The sequence below is a fragment of the Macaca fascicularis genome, chromosome 3 (genome assembly GCF_037993035.2).
Source record: "Macaca fascicularis isolate 582-1 chromosome 3, T2T-MFA8v1.1".
NCBI lineage: Eukaryota > Metazoa > Chordata > Mammalia > Primates > Cercopithecidae > Macaca > Macaca fascicularis.
The window spans coordinates 52,214,245-52,229,151 of NC_088377.1; the positions used below are offsets into that span (position 1 = coordinate 52,214,245).

Consider the following 14,907-nt stretch of genomic DNA (forward strand, 5'->3'; position numbering starts at 1 on the left):
ATGGACGTGCCCTTTATGATTCATGATGGGGCTGAAAGACAGAACGTTTGGATCCTCAGTTTTATCTCTTGCTATGACATTAGCCAAGTCATTTTACGTCTCTGGGCCTTGATTTCATTGTCTGTAGGGTGAAGCTGAATCACTTTTTTATTTTAAGAGAGAAACAAGGTCTCCTATGTTACCCAGGCTAGAGTGCAGTGGTGCAGTTATAGCTCGCTGAAGCCTCCTGGGCTCAGGCAGTCCTCCTACCTCAGCATCTTGCATAGCTGGGACTACAAGCATGTGCCAGCAGGCCCTGCTGATTTTTGTTTTATTTTGTAAGATGGGGTCTCATTATGTTAACTAGGCTGATCTCGAACTCCTGGCCTCAAGTGATCCTCCTGCCTCGGCCTCCCAGAGTGCTGGGATTATAGGCATGAGCCACCGCGCCCAGCCATGGAGCAGGCACATCTTTAAGGTCACTGTGGAGTTGTTTATGCTTCATTAAGACCGTCAGATATTGGCTTAGTCTGTTTTTAATTTCTCGGGTTCATTAGGTGCATAAGCCCAGCCTCCAAGCATACATAATCTGAAACACCAACCTGGATAATTAAGTGTACAGGCAGTGAGTGAAAGAAGTGAGCCTAAGCAATACGGAATTGACATGCAGCCAGTGCCTTGTACCTTCTAGGAAGAGCATGAGTCCCCGTCAGCTTTGCTGGCTGACCCCTGTTCTGCGGGTGCTGATCATGCTCTCAGGACCTTCAGTTGTAGCTGTTACTGACTGTCATACTTTTGATGCTCCCCTATGCTCCCAAGCAGCCACAGACGCAGGGTGAAGCTGAGATGAACTGGGGTGAGCCTCAGAGGTTCAAGAACCCAGAGAAGTGTTTTCAAATCTAATGGATAAAAGAAGTAAAGAGCTATGAGCAAAAGTTCTCTCTAGCTCAGAGGTTGCTCAGACATTCACAAGGTGAGAAGGATGTGGTCTGCCTGTCCCTGTGAGAGCACCCACAACAGTCATTGTCAGCATCAGCCCAAACAGAAAAGACAGCAAGAGGCAGACCGAGGGGCATCTCCAGAATGTTTTGCATCCTGAGGTCATAGAGCTTCATTTTTTTGGTGAGCTGAGTATCATGGCGATGAATGTGAGCAAATCTGCGCTAACTTCCTTTTGCTTCTCCAAGAAATGGCCTAGTGAGGCTGCCTGCGTTTCTTGGCTAGTGGCCCCTTCCTCTATCTTCAAAGACAGCAGCATGATATCTTCCAGTATTTCTCTGTCTCTCCCTCTCTCACCCCCTCTGTGAATCTCATTCTCTCAGCCCCTCTTTCCCCTCTGCTTCCTGTCATTTTGTCTCCTCCTCTTTTTCTGACCCTCCTGCCTCCCTCTTAACGAGAATCTGATTACACCGGGCTGACCAAGATAATTGCCCAGCTCAAGATCCTTCATTTAACCCCAGAATCCCTTCTGCCATGTATGGTAATGTATTCATGGGTTCCAGGAATTGGAACAAGGACATCTTGGGGGCCATTTTCCCATCTCTCATACCCTCTTACAGATCAGCATGTGCAGGGGACTACACATCTTGCCAATGTAGAGATAACTCAGCACTCTGCATCCTCAGCATTCTCGGCTTAATCCTTTCCGTCCCAGATGAGATCATCCTGACAGCCGTCTTTCAGAACGTTTCCTTTCTCGTGCTCACTTCTGGTGGCTGGGGCCGGATGGACACAGCTCACCTCATCTTTCTGCTGTTTGCTTACTGCACTTGAGGGTTGCTGCATTGTTTACATTGTTAACAAATGCTAGGTTTGCTACACCCCACATCAAGCAAGTCCATTGGTGCCATTTTTCCAACAGCATATGCTGAATTTATTTCTCTGATTTACATTTTGGTAATTATCACGGTTTTTTTTTTTTTTTCCTTTTTTTTGAGACATGGTCTCACTCTATTGCCCAGGCTGGAGCACAGTGGCACGACCTCGGCTTACTGCAACTTCTGCCTCCCAGGTTCAAGCAATTCTCCTGCCTCAGCCTCCCCAGTAGCTAGGATTACAGGTGCGTGCCACCACGCCCAGGTTATTTTTGTTATTTTTAGTAGAGACAAGGTTTTACCATGTTGGCCAGGCTGGTGTCAGACTCCTGGCCTAGATCCTCCTGCCTTGGCCTCCCTAAACCTTGTTTTTAAACAAGGGTAGCAGTTGAGGTGGCACTTTGACCCTTCTTTGACCATGTATCACAGCACGGTGGCAGCTGGTGGTGGTGAGCTGCAGTTGTTGGAGGAAGTGCAGCAGAGCCACGCTGTGAGGCCTGGCCCACCCCCAAATCCGGGAGGCACCTGCAAGCGTTGTCACTCCATGTCAGCCTGGAAGGGGTGGGCTCCAGACCACTCAGCTCCATGCATATTCTCATGGGACTAGGTGGCCAGCTGTGACAGTGGGGAAGTAATCACACTCCCTGCAGAGGGATGTGGCCAAGGGAGGAGCAGAGAGCTAGCCTGGAGGACCACGAGGGCAACTGTGGGAAGTGCAGCAGTCAGCATGGAGTGGCCGCCAGAGAGCCAGGGCCCCAGGGTGGGTGGGGAGAAGCAAGTCGGGGAGGCCTCGCAGCGAGGGTCGGCTCTGAGCAGCTGCCTGGAGGGACTGGAAGGGGCAGGTGGAGGGCCCAGCAGGCCAGAGGACTGCCGCCTTGTGGGCTGGCCAGAGTGTCACACCAGAGTCCCAAGGGACGAGGACTCCTTAAAAAAGTTTTCCCCTAAGTTGGAATTTTTGGAGATATCCAGATTGGCTGAGTAATGCATTTTGTGAAGGGGAACCAGTTGAGTAGTTTCAGGAAGGTCTTTCAATCTCCACGTTTACTACGTACAGCCTTGGTTCATCTGCTGGGATTTTGAAGAGGCAGCCATAACTTTGATCAGTGTTTTTGAAGGGCTGAGTGACCCATGCAAGGTTCCAGAGTCTTCTCACCCAATGATGTTCATGGCTGAGTTGACTCTAGTTCCTCTTTGCAGAGTACAGGGAAGTGCTTGAGGCTGGGGCTGCGAGGCAGGGCTGGCATGTGACACCCACCGCCACCGTGGGAACGGAACCTGCTGAGCCTTGATCCTCAGCTCTTTGTCCTCAGATTTCCGACAGAAACATCCTGGGCTCTGCAGCCTCCGTGATTACATCACTCTTCTGTCTTCTCTGTTACATTTCACACCCTTCTTTGATTACTGCTCATTATGTTGTACAATTATAGTGGACACCACTGGCATTGCTGCTTGGGTTTCTAGTTCACGGTCCCTGTGCCTTTTCCCGAGGCCTGGGGCCCGCCTGCCCTGGAAGCAGCCTGGTTCATAGGAATAGATTCAGCTGGAGTCGGCTGTGGACCTTTGTCTGTGTTCCCTGCCTCAGCCTGACTGCCATTGTCTTTGTCAATCTCCGGGCTTGTTTCTCCTTGAGCCACGGATACAGCTTTTTTCTGACTTTGCACCTCTGTGTGCTACATATATTGGGTTTTCAAAATGAAATGTAAGCTGAGCTTTCCTATGTTGGTGCATTCTCGTTTATGCTAAAGTGTTACTTTTTATTGGCTCCGATTTGAAAATTCAACTACCAGAACCTCGTGGGATCCCTTTGTCTGAAGGGAGCTTGAAGTTTATCTCCACCCATCTGCATTCATGCCCAGAGAATATTGATTTTAGGGTTTATTCCTAAAGTCATTTCATGGGACACACCCTAGATTGAAACTTTCTTTTTTCACTTGATTATTATTAAACTTGTCATTATGGACATTTTCAAATGTCTCCAAAGGTAAAAAATAAAAATAAACATAAAAATAACATGATCACTACCCATGTATCATTACCCAGGCTTGACAATGAACATCTTTCTGCTGTTCCTGTACCCACCCTCCAATTTTTTGGTAGTACTTAATTTTGAATTACAAAAATGCCACATGCTGGCCGGGCACAGTGGCTCATGCCTATAATCCCAGCACTTTGGGAGGCCGAGGCAGGCAGATCACAAGGTCAGGAGATCGAGACCATCCTGGCTAACACAGTGAAACCCCATCTCTACTAAAAATACAAAAAATTAGCCAGGTGTGGTGGCGAGTGCCTGTAGTCCCAGTTGCTCAGGAGGCTGAGGCAGTGGAGTGGCTTGAACCCAGGAGGCAGAGCTTGCAGTGAACCGAGATCATGCCACTGCACTCTAGCCTGGGTGACAGAGTGAGACCCCATCTCAAAAAAAAAAAAAAAAAAAAAAAAGAATATGAGTGTATATGTAACTTGCCCACAAAAAGAATTACACATTTTGTACTAGAATATATTTTTATTACATTTTGGGTGTTTTCTAAGTTAACACAAAAAGAGCTACCTTTTTGTGTTACTTTTTAAGAAGTGGCAGGCCAGGCACGGTAGCTCAAGCCTGTAATCCCAGCACTTTGGGAGGCTGAGGCGTGTAGATCACTTGAGGTCAGGAGATCGAGACCATCCTGGCTAACGCGGTGAAACCCCGTCTCTACTAAAAATACAAAAAGAAATTAGCCGGGCATGGTGGCGGGTGCCTATAGTCCCAACTACTCAGGAGGCTGAGGCAGGAGAATGACGTGAACCCGGGAGGCGGAGCTTGCAGTGAGCCGAGATCGCGCCACTGCACTCCAGCCTGGGCGACAGAGTGAGACATGTCTCAAAAAAAAAAAAAAAAAAGAAGAAGTGGCTGGATAGCATTCCATCCTGTCAGGATATGGAAATAGTTTTAACAGTGATTAGCAGGTAGGTAGGTAGATAGAGATTAAATAGACAGAAACATGGTCGTGGAGTTATCCTCACGCCTGACTTTTCTTGTGACAGTCAAAGTCCTGTCACTGGTTGTGATGGGTGTGTCTTTGCCTGAACTAGGTAGTGCTAAACTGACGTCTCCAGTGGCTGTACCAGTTTGCCCTTGGTAGTGTCTGAGAGGTTCCATTCCGTCACTTTGTCATCATTTGGATTGCCAGACTTTTTAATATTTGCCAGGTTGGTGTATCTCAAATAGGATCTCATTTCTAGCATTAGCACATCCCTGACCAGGTCTCTGTTCACATGTTTCCAGACTGAGGCGGCCTTTCTGTAAATTGCCTATTTGTTTCTCTGTAATCAAACACCTTTCCGACGTTTTTTAGTTATTTTTGATAACTCTGTCATTAGTTCTGTGAGTTCTATCAGCAGCTTCACTGCATGCACCAGCCATGTGATACCATATGTAGGTAATGGTCATTTTGTCTTCTCCTCTTGTATTTTTTTTTGTTGTTGTTTCCTCCACTGCAAGACAGAGTTTCGCTCTTGTCGCTGAGGCTGGAGTGCAGTGGTGCGATCTCAGCTCACTGCAACCTCTGCCTCCCAGGTATAAGCAATTCTCCCTGCCTCAGCCTCCTAAGTAGCTTGTATTACAGGTGCCCGCCACCATGCTCGGCTAATTTTTGTATTTTTAGTAGAAACAAGGTTTCGCCATGTTGGCCAGGTTGGTTTTGAACTCCTGACCTCAGGTGATCCCCCCAGTTTTACTTCCCAAAGTGCTGGGATTACAGGCGTGAGCCACCACACCTGGCCCTCCTCTCGTGTCTTATTCAGAGCCTGTCTGATGGGGGGGGTGCATGCTTCAAGAACAGGGTTAGTAGCGACAAACGTGCCTCATGAGTGTAATGGAGCTGCTGCTGGCTCCACCATTAAACACCATGCTGGCTTTGGCTGAACTGTATTTTTTTCTTATCATGTTACAGAAATGTTTGTTTGGTTTTTTTGTTTGGTTTGGTTTTTTGTTTGGTTTGGTTTTTTGTTTGGTTTGGTTTTTTGTTTTTGGGATGGAGTCTCTGTCACTCAGGCAGGAGTGCAGTGGCACAATCTCGGCTCACTGCAACTTCTGCCTCCTGGGTATAAGCAATTCTCCCTGCCTTAGCCTCCCAAGTAGCTGGGATTACGGGCACCCACCTCCATGCCTGGCTAATTTTTGTAGTTTTAGTAGAGATGGGGTTTCATCGTGTTGGCCAGGCTGGTCTCAAACTACTGATGTCAAGTGATCCGCCCGCCTTGGCCTCCCAAACTGCTGGGATTACAGGTGTGAGCCACTGCACATGGCCACCACCTGTCTTTACTTACTTCTCTCCCATTGCCTACGGTTCTGGAAGTCTGACTGGAAAGGGGTCTGTTCTTTACACCCCACCTCCTCTTCCCTCTCTTAGGTGCTGGCTCCTTTGGTTGTGTTGGGGTAGGGAGGAAAGAGAAGGGAAAGGGTAGCTCATGCCTATAATCCCAGCACTTTGAGAGGCCAAGGCAGGCAGATCACTTGAGGTCAGGAGTTCGAGACCAGCCTGGCCAACATGGCAAAATCCCATCTCTACTAAAAATGCAAGAAATTGAGCCGGGCATGGTGGTGCATGCCTATAATCCCAGCTACGGGAGGCCAAGGCAGGAGAATCACTTGAACACGGGAGGAAGAGGTTGCAGTGAGTGGAGACTGTGCCACTGCACTCCAGCTGGGTGACAGAGTAAGACTCTGTCTCAAAAAAAAAAAAAAAAGTTTCCCAGAGTCCATCTAGTAGGGCCACACCATGATAGCGTCTGTCTCTTGGCTCCTGTCTGGTCACCGGCCATGCCCTTCTCTGACCTCAGCCGCTGGCCCCCAGCACATGTGACTGTGACTTTGTGTGGCAGCTGCTGAGTCCTGAGATGTTTTTAATGGCTGTGTTTGATTCCCAGGTTCTTCACCTACCAGCGAGGGGAGAGAGCTGTGGTTCTGCATCGTTGGGGGAGTGGAAGGGAGCTCCCCAGTGCCACCGTGGCAGCCACCTTCCTGGAGCAGGGCTTGGAATGCCCCGTGGCCGCATCTCTGACAGACGCGGCTGAAATGTGTTTTCACAGGTGCTGTTTTCTGTTTTCCGTGTTCATAACACAGGAGGGGAGAGCGTAGCTACTGACAAGTAGAACACTGCTACTTTTTTAAGGCAGTTTCTTGTTTTTTTAGACGGAATTAGTCTTTGGCTTCCCTCCCAGTCCCAGCCCCCCTTCCGGCTGCGAGTGTCCCCGGGTGGACACCAATAGAGATTGCTTTGTGTATTTTGTAGGGTTCTCTGTTTTGAAGAGAGAATTATGTTACAAATGTTTTTGTTGTCAATAAATAAAACACTTCCTTGTCCTTGCAAGATCCAGTATAAGTGAATTGCGGGGACTCAGCTGAGCTTCCAGAGTCTGCAGACGGGTGGGGGAGGCCATTTGCCAGTGGGGCTGGGGCTCAAGCTCTGGAGCCAGCGGTTCTGATTCACCTGATAGTGAAACGCTGCACCCCAGGTTTGGGGTTCCCTACAGCCCGCTCCCAGTGTCAGGAGCTGATGCCAGCAACTTAACAGAAAGTTGAAGCCACTTCACCCTCCTGTACCCCGACACCCCGGGCTCCCTGCCCCACACAGGCCTGAGGCCACCTCACCCTCCTGCACCCCGAAACCCAGGGCTCCCTGCCCCACACAGGCCTGAGGCTACCTCACCCTCCTGTACCCCAAAACCCAGGGCTCCCTGCCCCACACAGGCCTGAGGCTACCTCATCCTCCTGCACCCCAAAACCCAGGGCTCCCTGCCCCACACAGGCCTGAGGCTATCTCACCCTCCTGCACCCCGAAACCCAGGGCTCCCTGCTGCACACAGGCCTCTCTGCGCCTGTCCCAGGGTCCCACGCTCCCTCGTGGGGCTGAGGCAGGAGGCTCCCCTCGCCTGTTCTGCCCCACCTCTCAGCCTCCGCGGGTACCCACAGCTGTGCCTCCAGGTCTCCCCCACAGTGCCCACACTATCCTTGGAGCCTTTCCTGGCCCCGTGTCCCCTCTCATCACCCTCCCTGACCTTGGTCACCCTCCTGGGCCTTCCTTCCTCAAGGGTGCCGTCTACACTGGCTTCTCCACTCTCAGCCAGCGACTCCTTGCCCTGCTGCTGTCCCATCTTGCTGCTGACCTGCTTGGGCCATCGGATCCAGCAGGCATTTCTTTGTACCGATTGGACCAGACTTTGCTACTCTGAAACTTCCTCCTCCCCAAGACACTTGAATTTCCAGGCTTGAATTTCCTTGTATTTCCAGGCTTCCAGCTCCGGAATTTCCTGGCTTCTCTTTTGGGAAGGCTGCCCATTGGTTGTACTCTCCCCACTGCCTGCCTCCCACCACCCCCAAAACACTTTAGAGCATTTCAGATGTAATCCAGCATTTCAGATGTAATCCAGGGCTGGGAAAGGGACCCATCCAGGCCATGGGTCATTCTTGAGGGCTGGGTGTACTGCCTGGCCTAGGAGGTCCCTGGCCCATGCCCCCGCCTTCCAGGGCCTCACCTGACAGAATCGGCTTAGAGAGCAGAAACCAAGTCCTGGGGGAACAGGCTCCACTGCCTCTCTTTGTGGAGGAGGAGGCTGGGTGATGCCACCAGGGGATCAGGCTATCAAGAGGCCTCCCCTGGAGGTGCCTGCCCTCCCCCCGTGCTCCCTTCAGCCCGCGTTGCTGGAGTGGTGGCTCCGGAAGAGTGGCTTTCTCAGAGGTCACGAGGAACTTGGTGATGTTTCCCGCATCTGCACCTCCAGACCTCATGACCACGGTCTGGCTTCATCTGGCATGAGACGTCCCTTAGTCCCTCCCAATTCAGGAAGGCCCAGACCCCACACCACACTCCACCCAGCCTGCTGCTGAGCCCTGCGTCAGTCACCAGCACTGTCACCTGCCCAGCTATCTCTTTTCAGCCTTCTCTAACATGCCCATATAGCCAGAACAGTCTTTTTAAAAGTTTGTTTGCTTGCTTGCTTTGTGTTTGATGGAGTCTCGCTCTGTTGCCTAGGCTGGAGTGCAGTGCTGCAATCTCGGCTCACTGCAATTTCCACCTCCTGGGTTCGAGTGATTCTCCTGTCTCCGCCTCCTGAGTAGCTGGAACTACAGGTGCACACCACTGTGCCCAACTGATTTTTTAAAAAATATTTTTAGTAGAGATGGGGTTTCACCATGTTGCCCAGGCTGGTCTCGAACTCCTGGACTCAAGCCATCCTCCCACCTCGGCCTCCCCGAGTGCTGGGATTATCAGCATGAGTCACCACGCCTGGCCCCCAGAATGGTCTTTTTTTTTTTTTTTTTTTTTGAGTCGGAGTCTCGCTCTGTCACCCAGGCTGGAGTGCAGTGGCCGGATCTCAGCTCACTGCAAGCTCCGCCTCCCGGGTTTACACCATTCTCCTGCCTCAGCCTCCCGAGTAGCTGGGACTACAGGTGCCGCCACCATGCCCGGCTAATTTTTTGTATTTTTAGTAGAGACGGGGTTTCACCGTGTTAACCAGGATGGTCTCGATCTCCTGACCTCGTGATCCACCCGTCTCGGCCTCCCAAAGTGCTGGGATTACAGGCTTGCGCCACCGCGCCCAGCCCAGAATGGTCTTTCTAAAGATGGGCCCCATCATCTCTAAATGGCGCTGTGGTTACCTTCCTGGACCTCCTCTGCCTCATTTCTTGTGGCCTGGCTCCCTGTCCCCAGCCCAGCCTCCTGTCCCACAGCACAGGCATGCCCCCTGTGGCGTGCAGTGGTGGGAGCTGACTGGTCACTGCCCGCCCCCTGTCCAGCCTCCTTTCTAGGCTTTTCTTTGGAAGAGGGATTTTGGAAGGGCTTCAGCACAGAAGTGCCGTGAAGAGATGGGTGTTTCAGGAAATCACTCTTCTAACTTGAGAATATTAAAAATGAAAGAATGCACTGCACGCAGCACTTCTGCTGGTAGGACTCTGCCTTCAAAGACATGCACACTTGTGGACTAAAAGCATGTTCATTCATTGCACCATTGCTGATGAGGTGGTAAAATTGGAGGCCGCTGTGAGGCCTTCAGAGGGACTGGTGAAAGAAACTCCAGCACATCTGCCTGAGGAGGACTCTGTGGCTTTTAAAAAGTAAGAGGTCACAGTCGCAGCCATGCTTTGGCCAAAGAGACGTGCTCTTTGCCCTCACACCATCCCCTGGCTCTCTGTGCCCTGGCAGGAGGGCCCACAGCACATCTGCTACCCAGACGGGTCCTGTGATGAGCACTGGGAGTCCCAGCATGTCACGTTACCCAGATAACTCTCTGGACAGGCACCCAAAACCCACCTGGCATCCAACAGAGTCTAGGCTGGGTTCACGACGTGATCCATGAGCCAGACTGCATGATCCTTTTAGACCACCTATTCCAAAAGATTAACAAAGTAAGGTCTATCTGAGGACTACCCATTACATCTTTTTCAATTTTTTTTTTGAGACAGAGTCTTACTCTGTCGCCCAGGCTGGAGTGCAGTGGTCCGATCTTGGCTCACTACAACCTCCACCTCCCAGGTTCAAGTGATTCTCCTGCCTCAGCCTCCCGACTAGCTGGGACTACAGGTGTAAGCCACCACGCCCAGCTAATTTTTGTATTTTTAGTAGAGACGAGGTTTCGCCACATTGGCCAGGTTGGTCTCAAACTCCTGACCTCAGGTGATCCACCTGCCTCAGCCTCCCAAATTGCTGGCATTACAGGTGTGAGCCACCGCGCCCGGCCCCCATTACATCTTTTTCAAATTTAACACACATGTATGTAAGGGGGGTATTCGGTGAGCGCTTGAGGAAGGTACAGACCCCCTAGCCCTGTGCTGAGCTGAGCTTTTGGCAGCCCCAGCACCCAGGAAGATGAAGCTGCATGGTGTTCCAAACATTTCTTCCAGTCAGTGCTTCTCTCATGATAAGTGCTTTACCTGGGACTTACCTGTTACTTTAACTGTTACCTTTGTTAAATAAAGTTAGTATGTTGCATTTAAAAAATAACAAGAGGCCGTAATCCAGCACTTTGGGAGGCTGAGGCGGGAGGATCACCAGGTCAGGAGTTCGAGACCAGCCTGGCCAACATGGCGAAAACCCGTCTCCGCTAAAAATACAAAAAATTAGCCAGGCGTGATGGCTGGCGCCTGTAATCCCAGCTACTCGGGAGGCCCAGGCGGGAGAATCACTTGAAACCGGGAAATGGAGGCTGCAGTGAGCTGAGATCACGCCACTGCACTCCAGCCTGGGCAACAGAGACAGACTCTGTCTCAACAACAACAAAAAAAATATGATGCAGGAGGATCCCTTGAGGCCAGGAGTTTGAGACCAGCCTGGGCAACATAAAGAGACCCTGTGTCTACAGAAAATATTTTAGAAAATTAGCCAGGCACGGTGGTGTGTGCCTGTGGTCCCACTACTCAGGGGGTTGAGCACTTGGGAGGATCACTTGAGCCCAAGAGTTGGAGGCTGCGTGAGCTGTGATTGCACCACTTCACTCCAGCCTGGGTGACAGAGCAATACCCGGTCTCAAAAAAAAAAAAAAACAGCATGGAGACCTGTGTGTGCACAGCACCGGAGGGCACAGGCTCAAACGCCCTGTCACTATGGCAAGCACAGCACGGGGAGGGGAAGGAGGTCCCCTGTTTTCTCCTGGGTGCTTCTATACAATTTGAGACGCATCCATGTATTATTAGTGCACTTTAGAAATGAGAAGGAATGCGACTTGCCTGCTGCGTGGACTGTGGGGTTGGAGCTGGGGAGCGCAGGAGTGCGGTGGGGTCCTTCTGCTATGGCTCACCCAGGCCTCGTGCTGGAGGCACGTGCAGGGAGCACCAAGGAGGAAGGCAAGCTGGGTGCCCCTAACCCATCGCACAGGAGGTCAGTGGCATGGTGGTGTACCCTGTGTCTGCCAAGGAGACACGTGGTCCCTGAAGCACATGGAAACCAAATTCCACACTGGAGGTCCATAGACCAGCTGCGGAAGAGGCCCCCACGCAGGCGAGTGGGCAGGACGTGGCACTAAAGTGGCCGCCAGGTGAAACTGACCTTGTCCAGCGCATCACAGTTCTCAATCTTTCCCCTGAAGTGGATTTGGGGGTTGAGTGCCCCCTTTATAAGCTCAGATGGACAGCATGGAGTTGACAACACCCCTCAGTCATGCACGGCACCACACCCGTCTGCGACACCCTCATTATTCTAGTCCTGTACACTCTCCTATGGACAGCCGTGCCCACGTGCTTCATGTACATCTTTGTATTTGAGTGTTCTTGCAAAACATGTCTGCCGTGGGTGTCCTGAAGCCAGCCTCCCAGTAGCCTGTGGGATGGTGTGGTGGAGGAGTGACAGCGCCTCTGCAGGGGGCTTCCCTTCACTCTCCCAGCAACACTGGAGACCACTGAAGTGTCTGCACTTTGCAAGGACGGAGGAGGCTGGCTCAGAGGGGTCCAGAGACTTCCCAGAGCTCCGCTGCTTGTCATATCCCAGCATCGGGGGCTGCCTTTCTGGCCTCACTTGAGGCACGGTGGGCTGGGTCCGCCCTGGGGGCCTGCCTTGTCACGCCCCACTTCTCCCTACAGTGGAATCTCCAGGGTCATTTCAGAGGGAAGGTCATGAGACCCTGGGCAGAAGGATTTGCCCTGGGGGACAGGCAGAGCTGAGGGAGACCCCAGTTGCAGCCTGGAGCCGCACGCAGGCTTTTCCCCGAACCTGGGTCTTTCTTTTGAAGAGAGGATTTGGGCTCAGGCCAGGCTGATGTTTGCTCAGCAGATCTGGCAATAGGTGGCGACATAACCCACTCCTTGCTTTCTGGGCGAGCCTGGTGGCCCCGAGGGAACTTGGTCACCCACCTCAGCCTCCTGCCCATGGCCTGAGCCTGGGTGCCAGGGCAGCTGCTGAGAAGGGTATTTGGCCTCTCTCTGCCACCCGAATGCTAGACACAGTCCCCAGGAAAGGGCATTGGGGCTGACACAGACACCACCCTTGCCCTCCAAGAGGAGGAAAGGTGGCGGGCACGGCCACGGGCAGTCCTCCAGGCACAGCGGCAGGAGCCTGGAAATGATGGCAGCCAGCCCCTCTTGTCTGCAGAGGGGAGCCCTAGGGGACCCTGAGCCCCCAGGGAAAAGAAGGGGCTAGAGGCCCCTTCTTTTACGGGCTCAAGAACTGGGCTGGTGCGGGGAAGAGGCAGAGCTGCTTTTCTGGCACGTGCTCTCTCCTGGCAGGTGAAGAAGCTTCCCTTGAGCACTCTGACAGTTCTGGCCAACTCAGCTGTGATAAGGGCGCAGAGGGACTTCACCCACGGTGACTGCTAAGCCAGTGTGTGTGTGTGTGTGTGTGTGTGTGTGTGTGTGTCCATCCAGGAGGCAAACACTCTAGAAAGAGACAAATGTCAGCAAATAACAATATATAATATAAATATTGTAATGAAAAGTGTTTCATCTTATATATGTGATATTCTTTCACTCCCAACCATTCAAACTAAAAGTGCAGCTGGGGCTGGGCACGGTGGCTCACGCCTGTAATCCCAGCACTTTGGGAGGCCAAGACGGGAGGATTGCTTGAGCCCGGGAGTTTGAGACCAGCCTGGGCCACAGAGTGAGACCTCATCTCTCTATATTTTTTAAATAACAAAAAATATTTTTGTTTTTTGTTTTGAAACAAGGTCTCATTCTATGGCCCTGGCTGGAGTGCAGTGGTGCGATGTCAGCTCACTGCAGCCTCCACCTCCTGGGTTCAAGCGATTCTCCCACCTCAGCCTCAGGCATGCGTCACCACACCCAGCTAATTTGTGTGTGTGCGTGTGTGTGTGTGTTTGGTAGAGATGGGGTTTCACCATTTTGGCCAGGCTGGTCTTGAACTTGTGACCTCAAGTGATCCACCCGCCTCAGGCTCCCAAAATGCAGGGATTACAGGTGTAAGCCACCGCGCCCAGCCAGAAAATATTGTTAAAAATAAAAATGAAGGCCACGAGGTCAAGAGTTCAAGACCAGACTGGCCAACATGGTAAAACCCCGTTTCTACTAAAAATACAAAAATTAGCTGGGTGTAGTGGCGGGTGCCTGTAATCCCACCTACTCAGGAAGCTGAGGCAGGGGAATCGCTTGAATCCAGGAGGCGGAGGTTGCAGTGAGCCAAGATCGCACTACTGCTCTCTAGCCTGGGTGACAGAGCAAAACTCCATCCTGGGGGGCGGGGGGGAAGGAATTAATAAAAATGTAAATGTGCTAGAGAGTGGCAGTGGAGGGGGCTTGAGTCAGATCTCCATTGTCCCCTGTCCTGCCCCTCTTCCCGCTCGCTCCTGCTGAGCTTATCCCACTGGCTCAGGTCAAAGCAGAAAGGCCCTCCAGGTAGAACCATTCAGACCCAGACAATCGCCACCGAAAAAGGAAAGAGCTTGGGGGTGCTGGGGATTTGGTAGCTGCTTTTGGAGAAAGACAGGAGCAGCCCCAGGAGGCCAGTCTCTGGAAAACAAGTACTGTGGAAAAGGTAGTTTGTGGAAAAGGGGCCATATGGCATCCCAGAAAGAGCCCCGAACTTACTCCTGCCAGGTGACAGCCCCAGCATCACTGCGGTGACGCCCATGAGGCCTGTGCCAAGGGAGCTTCTGTCACTCTGTGCTGGGCGCGCTGTGGGTGCTCGAGGAGTGCCAGTGGAGTGTGAAGTCGCTGACGCTGACCTTCATGTGGGCTCTCACACTGAAGTAGACGATGAGATGGAGAAGTCTCAGGGTGGCTGGAGTCGCAGTCTGTTCCTGAACAGGCTCGCCAAACTTGGGTGGGTTGGTTTTTTCCAAAACGCTTCCTACACAGGTCGAGAGACCGCCACACACACAGTGTGGACCTCAGTACCCTCCACACAAGGTATGGGAGAGTCACTTATCTGCCGGGCATGGTGGTTCACACCTGTAATCCCAGACCTTTGGGAGGCCAAGGCGGGAGGATCACTTGAGCCCAGGAGTTTCAGACCAGCCTGAGCAATATAGGAAGACCTTGTCTCTATTAAAAAAAAAAAAAAAAATTTAATTAGCCAGGGGTCGTGGCGTGTGCCTGTGGTCTGGGTACTCGGGAGACTGAGACGGGAGGATCACTTGAGCCAGGGTGGTTGAGGTTGCCGTGAGCTATGATCATGCCACTGTACTCCAG

At 51.9% G+C, this 14,907-nt stretch overlaps 1 protein-coding gene across 5 annotated transcripts in view; it reads left to right on the forward strand.

Annotated features, from left to right (window-relative positions):
* FKBP6 (FKBP prolyl isomerase family member 6 (inactive)) overlaps positions 1-7,141 on the forward strand; it is a 30,685-nt gene extending 23,544 nt beyond the window's left edge. For all 5 annotated transcript variants that reach the window (XM_015447213.4, XM_074034682.1, XM_005549355.4 and 2 more), the window contains one exon: positions 6,699-7,141. The gene's annotated coding sequence lies outside the window, so the exon portion shown is untranslated. The remainder of the gene's footprint in view (positions 1-6,698) is intronic.
* Positions 7,142-14,907: the final 7,766 nt, after the last annotated feature.